The sequence below is a fragment of the Notothenia rossii genome (genome assembly GCF_949606895.1).
Source record: "Notothenia rossii genome assembly, chromosome: 9".
In the NCBI taxonomy this organism is placed as follows: Eukaryota; Metazoa; Chordata; class Actinopteri; order Perciformes; family Nototheniidae; genus Notothenia; species Notothenia rossii.
This window is the reverse complement of record NC_136907.1, coordinates 36105962-36112934: the sequence shown is the minus strand read 5'-3', so window position 1 is coordinate 36112934 and position 6973 is coordinate 36105962.

Genomic DNA, 6973 nt, shown 5'->3' with positions numbered 1-6973 from the left:
ATTATTCCCAAAACAAACTGGGAATGGGGACATCGATAACATATTTTAATGTTTAATTTTCTTCAGGGCCACCGTAGTGCACATTGATGAACACTTTAAAACAAAAATAATGCTTACAAGTGTAAATGAGCCGGATTTTAGCTTTGAGCTAATTTCCATCTGTAGTCCCGTCACATACAACATATAAGAACATGACATTTATATATATACAGCAAAAATAAATACATGATATGCAGAAAGAGCATGAGCAGCATACAAGCATTTACCACATGGCAGTACAATGTAGCAGCTATGATATATAAACTGCAAGATAAGATAAAAAGCGCTACATAAAAGTGCAAGAGGAGATACCCCTGTGTTAAAGTGCATTTATTTAGTGGTGATTACACGTCTGTTTGTTGCTCAACCATTCGTTAAGTTGACCTTTAAAACTATTGAGAGTGGGACAATCCCGTATCTCAGTAGGGGGGGCTATTCCACAATGAGCTGCCTTTAATGGAGAGGACATTTTATCCAAAGGTGGTCCGTCTGTGGTGGACTTCACAGTCTCCTCTGGTTTCTGACCTAGTGCTGCGTCCAGTGTGTTTTCTGTGGATGAATTCCCCCAAGGGGAGGGGGGCAGCCCATGTAAATATTATTTTAAAAAAAGCATACTTTTAAAAGACTTAAAAATTTCAAAAACTCAAGAAATTGTGATTTTCAAGGATGGTACAGTGGTGGTATGACTGTGGCTTTCTGTCAAACACCTGGATAGCTCTCTGGAACAGCTGTTCTATGGGTTTCAGGTGTGTGGCACAAGCAAACGACCAGTTTGTAAGACAGTATTCAATGTGGGATAGAATCATACAGTGGAGGTATGACTTTGCAGCATTGACAGTTAAGAAAAGGTCTAATTTGTTTAAAATGTTGCAAGTTGAATTGAATGGTATTGGATACTTTCTGGATATGTTTCTTAAAAGTCAAGTGCGAGTCCAATATGACACTCCCTGTTCAAGATACTTGTGTTTGGGCTTTTATTGTGAAAGGGAGAACACTACTCAGAGCCAGACATAATTTCATAGAGAAAGCGAGTCTTATAGGGAGCCAATTTAAATGCTAATGTCGTCTTTATTCTACATCCATTACAAATTTGTGCAATCAACTACTTCATTATGATAAGTTGTCTACAGCCACTTTAAATGCAATCAAATGTATATTTCTAAGTGCTTACAACTTAAAAAATCTTTACGTACAAATGACTGTATATTGAATATATTTCTGTACCCAGTGTTGAACAGGATCCAAACCTTTGAGAGATGAAAAAGGACAAATCTGCTTTAATCAACTGCCAAGTAGTCAAGTCTGCATTTGTGTCTGTTCATTTGTAAAACATGGAATTCGGTTTCCTTTTAATGGCCTAGGCGGATTTTGGCTTTTTTCTCTTGCCAAGATACTTTTAGACACACTTTGAGGTATGCAAAACCTTAAAACTAGAACACTGATGGCTAGCTCATGCTGCAAGCTTCATCCCCTTTTAACAAGAGAGTAAGTATATAAAACGTTATTTTGTTTATTTTACACATCAGCAGAAACAGAGAGAGATGGCAGGAAGGGGGGAGACAGTCTCCCCCACCTTTACAGACACTGTGTTTTAGAGAGAACAAATAAAAGTGTAAGGTAAGTGTTTTTAAAATCCATCCCCCCTCTGTCGAGTGATGAGATGGCATGAAGGGGGGAGGAGGGGGCAGGGCCAGGCTCACACAGTCACCCCGCTGTCTGATGAAGAAGGAAAGTGGTAACATACATCAATACTATTTTTAATTATTATGTTTATGGTGGGCTTTTCCTTAGGGGCTAAAATAAGATTTGATGTAGCCCCGGTCCACAGCAGGGGTTAGGGGAGACCGTCACACACACACACACACACACACACACACACACACACACACACACACACACACACACACACACACACACACACACACACACACACACACACACACACACACACACACACACACACACACCCCCCACACACACTCACACACTCACACACACACACACACACACACACACACACACACACACACACACACACACACACACACACACACACTTGGGGGCGGGCCCACCTGTCAGTTTTTATGCATACTAATGTGATTGAAACAGCTTCTTTTTTTTATTCTTTTTTTTATTATACACCATAAGGCGCAACAGCGGGGGCTTTTCACACCTGTGAATACACATCACCCCCCTCCTATCGACGGATCTCACATCTACTTGGGATATCACACCTACTTGAGATCTCACACCTCGATCAAAGGGGAGGCGGGACTTAGCTAATTTGCATAATTGGGGAGGTGTGACCTGTCACTTTTTTATGCATACTAATGTGATGGAAGCGGGATCATTATTACTACTGTTGTCCATATCAAATACTTAAGGAAGACCTATCATGCTATATTTAAATGATATAGTGTATGACCATACCTATATAAGGTATATTTATACATTTTATTTTTCAAAATACCAAACAGATCATTTTTTAGCCATGCCTCGTTTCGCTCATTTTCGCTCTATTCCAAGCCTTTCTTTGAAAATTCTGAGCAGCAGCTGACCACGCAGAAGAGGGGGGCATGAGCCGGCGAGAGTCACGTTACCATGCTTGCTGTGATTACGAGTGTGGAATAAACATGTCATCTCAGAGCAATGCATGTGTTCAAGCATATTATCAATTTGATCCAGAAACTGACCCTGAAGCAGCGGAGGTTTTGGTGGAGGTGCAAGCATCTCGGTTGCAGCAGGACGTTTCTGAATGGTTAGTTGACAAGCTGTTGTCCCTATTTATTTTACTCTGTTTGTTACGATGCTTGCTACTTATTCCGTTCATATTTTGGCTAATTAGCAAGAATACAATGTGTACAGTTTGTAACTTAGAGTTTGACCCAGCAATAAGTCTCTGAAAGGCTGGGAAAAGTTGTTTGGATAGAGGCAGAGCGCAGCGGCAGGCAGAGAGGAGCAAGCTGCGATACCCCCCCACAGAGCGCACCCAGAGGACAGGCTGCGTCACCTCACTTTGTAACCCAGGAAAGGAGCAGGAATCCTGGGTACGTGAGTGTTAAAAGTGCATTAAACTGTTTTAATCCGACAGCCGCTGATGTGCACGGAAGTCTGTCCGTTTCGTTAACATTTGAATAGCCAAATGGACGGAAATCCGTCCTATATGCGAATGAGAGGTTTGAAAATGCACGTGGCCGTGGCTCATTCCCCTGATAGGTGGAGAGTTGACCAATAACCGGAGCACTTCTTTGTGACGTAGAAAAGTGTTGAAATCTGGATCCGTTTTTTTCAGATCCGTTGCAGCCCCTTTTTTAGAGATTTGGCTAAGGAGGAAAATAGAGAGGGTTGTGTTTTCTGACACTTGGTGAGTTCCCTGGAACACCGGGGACACATATTCATTTATAAAAGACGTACAAAGGTGCATTTTGCATGATAGGTCCCCTTTAAGAATGGGATTACCCTTCCTTTTCTCCACCATTCATTTTGAATTCCAAGTGTACATGTTCCCCCAGAGCTTACGGAGCAAGCAGAGACACGAAAACAGTGTAGGTTCGCTTGTCGTCATGTGCCGACTAACATATTTAAACGTCGGTATCGCAGGCCCTCCAGAACAAAAGTGCTGCATAAACGCACTAAAATCTAAGGGTCTTCTAAGACTTGACGTCTGCAAGAGGATTCTGAAGTTGGATATCGAGCACATTTTTTTAAATTTGGCCTAGCGCAACCAAAGTTTGGTCGATCAAACAGGGAGTCTCTACACAGAATCTGAGGACCCTATCCGCTCGGCGACCAAAACCCCGGCCGAAAGTTACTCGATCCTGACACTTGTGGTGGGGGAGGGGTAGAAAGTAATTGAAAAAAGGTGCTTGGCGCTCCGAGACTTTGAGAGTGTGTTGCTTAACGTGTGCTGCTTAACGTGTGCTGCATGAGTTTTTTGGAAAGGGCTAAAGAGATAATTTTTTTATCACAGGGGGACTCTAAATAGGGCCCAGATCAGGAATCTGAAGTATGGAAACTCTAACCCACCCAGAACTTTTTTTTCAATAGAATGTCAAATTTTCACAAAAAGCTGACTCGGTTGTGTCAGATTCGTGAGAGAGGGTAAGAAAATTGAAAAAATGAGACTTTGATAGTGTGTTGCTTAACTTGTGTGGAACCCGCTTGCAAAATTTGGGGACCCTGCGACCTTTCGACAACGTCAAAGCCGAGGTCAGAGTTCACGTTTTCATGGCGTACAGTACCCTCAACGGCACAAAGGAAGGTCCGATGGCTTTGAGCTTGCTCTCGTTGGAACTGTCTCGAAGAGTACATGCATATTGATGCCTCTGGTGCAACTAAATGTCAAAGGTTACGGCTTGAAATGTATCAAAGCTCCAAGGGTCAAAGGTCAACTGTGGATGGTAGACGCACTGTATACGTCACTTAAGAAGGTCCGACGGCTTTGAGCTTGGTGTCGTTGGAACCACCTCGGAGAGCAGATGCAGATTGATGCCTCTGGTGCAACTAAATGTCAAAGGTTATGGCTTAAGATGTAACAAAACCTTCCGTTAAGGCCTTTTGAAAAGCTGCTGTGCTGCAGGAGTTTTTAAAGGACTTTTGAAAGGGCTAAATAGATCATTTTTTAACAGGGGGACTCTAAACAGGGCCCAGATCAGGAATCTGAAGTATGGAAGCTCTCACCCACCCAGAATATCTTTTCAATAAAATCTCAAATTCCTCACATATTGCTGTCTGGAGCTTAGAAATTGACAGGTGGGGGAGGGGATGACAATTAAATGGCTCTTAGTACTGTACACCAGTGGTGTAGTGGGCGTTGGACGCGGGGGTACACCGTACCCCCACTTATTTGGAGCATGATCTTTTTTTTAATAGTCTAATAAATATAAAAGTCTAATAAATATAAAATGATAGCCTTAATATTCTAATAAATATAAAATAATTGCCCAGTGTTATCAGTTGCAAGTGTGTATTTGTTGTAATAACACACATAATACATTTCACATTAATTATAATAAAAAATAAAAACGATTTCCTTAAAAAATGATGATTCCTCATCACGCTCGTGACCCCGCAGCGAGCTGGGGGTGTGTCAGTGATTTGGCGGGAGCTCTTTCCCTCAAGAACGCTAACGACTCGAGAAAGCTCTACAATGGCAGGCAAACATTCTATACTTGACTTATTTTTTTTTTTAAATATCACACAAAAAGAAAGAGGCTAGCGGCACCGAAGCTACAAGGGAAGCTGCTACTAGTACATCATCAGAAGAGGATGTGGATAATGCTAGCACTAACGTCAACGTTAGCTATGCTAGCAACGTTCAAGCTCATCCCATCACCTCATTCCCAGAGGTATGGACGGAGGAGATGTTGCGGAGGAAACAAGAGGCATACCCGTGGATAGACTGCAAAGCTGGGAAACTTGGCTGCAAAGTTTGTTCATCCATTTCGGAAGTATCAGCTTTCAAAACGCAAGGGGTGTGTGTGTGTGTGTGTGTGTGTGTGTGTGTGTGTGTGTGTGTGTGTGTGTGTGTGTGTGTGTGTGTGTGTGTGTGTGTGTGTGTGTGTGTGTGGGGGTGTGTGTGTGTGTGTGTGTGTGTGTGTGTGGGGGTGTGTGTGTGTGTGTGTGTGTGTGTGTGTGTGTGTGCGTGTGCAGTGGTGTAGTGGGGATTTTTTTACTAGGAGGACTTTTTTTTATTTCTTTTTTTACTAGGTGGGTGGACGGGAGACACTATGGACGTGATCTTGAACTGTCAACAGGGGGGGGCTTGGGGGACCTCTGTGTCACCTGTCAGCGCAACTTACATAATGCCGTTTAGACAATATAATAATAAAGCGGGGTGCCGGCTGTCAGCGAACCGATTCGGCCTTTCTGCGCGACTATCACTCAAATGCGGGACATAGTCTCAATGTGTGGGACGCGGGACAAATAATAAAAATGCTGTGTGTGAAGTACCACACAGTGCGGGACACCTGGTCACCCTACACACACGGTTCTGCCCCTCACACACACACGCTTCAAATCAAGTTGCATAAATGCTTGAGCTACGTTTTTATTATAATTATTGTGAAATCTGCCTATTATGTTTTCGTCATTATTACAACAAACACGCACTTGTAACTGATAACACTGGCAATGATTTTAGATGTATTAGACTATTAAAAAAAGAAATCATGCTTCAAATAAGTGGGGGTACGGCGTACCCCCGCGTCCAACGCCCACTACACCATTGTGTGAAAAAAGCAGCACTGTCTGCTTATTTGCAATATGGTAAGGCCTAATCAGAATAATTTCAAATCCAGATGCAATGTTGTATGCATAAGTAGGCTATATTTTTCGTTTCGTTTATTTAATAAGTTAATTTCAGGAAAACTTTGGGAATTGTGTTTGTTTGTTATGAGTTTTAAATAGATTTTGAAAGTGGAGATAGAGAGAGAGAGAGAGAAGCAGCGCTGTCTGCTTAGTTGCAATACTGTAGTTTATGCAATTTAAGCCTATAAATTGTTTATGTAATTGATATGCCAGTGTGTCCAGGGTTTGAGTCTGTGTGTGTGTTGAGTGCAGCGCCGTCCGTTTTTTCAGTACAGTAACTAAAGTAGGACTAAGCATACCGGTAGTTTCTGTGGACCTGTCTGCCCGTTTTGTGAGTGCACTGCGCGCGTGCGCACTTGTGTGGCATTGTTTGGGATGACCTAATTAAAATAGCGTCCCCCCAGTAAAAAAATCCCTACTACACCACTGCTGTACACGGAACAAAGGAAGGTCCGACAGCTTTGAGCTTGGTCTCGTTGGAATCGTGGCAAAGAGTACATGCAGATTCATCCCAATGCTGCTCCTAATGTCAAAGGTCACGGTTTAAAATGGGACAAAGCCTTTCGTTAAGCAGTTTTCAGATTCACAGCCATCGCTACGTTTCTGGACACTTCACACACGTTTT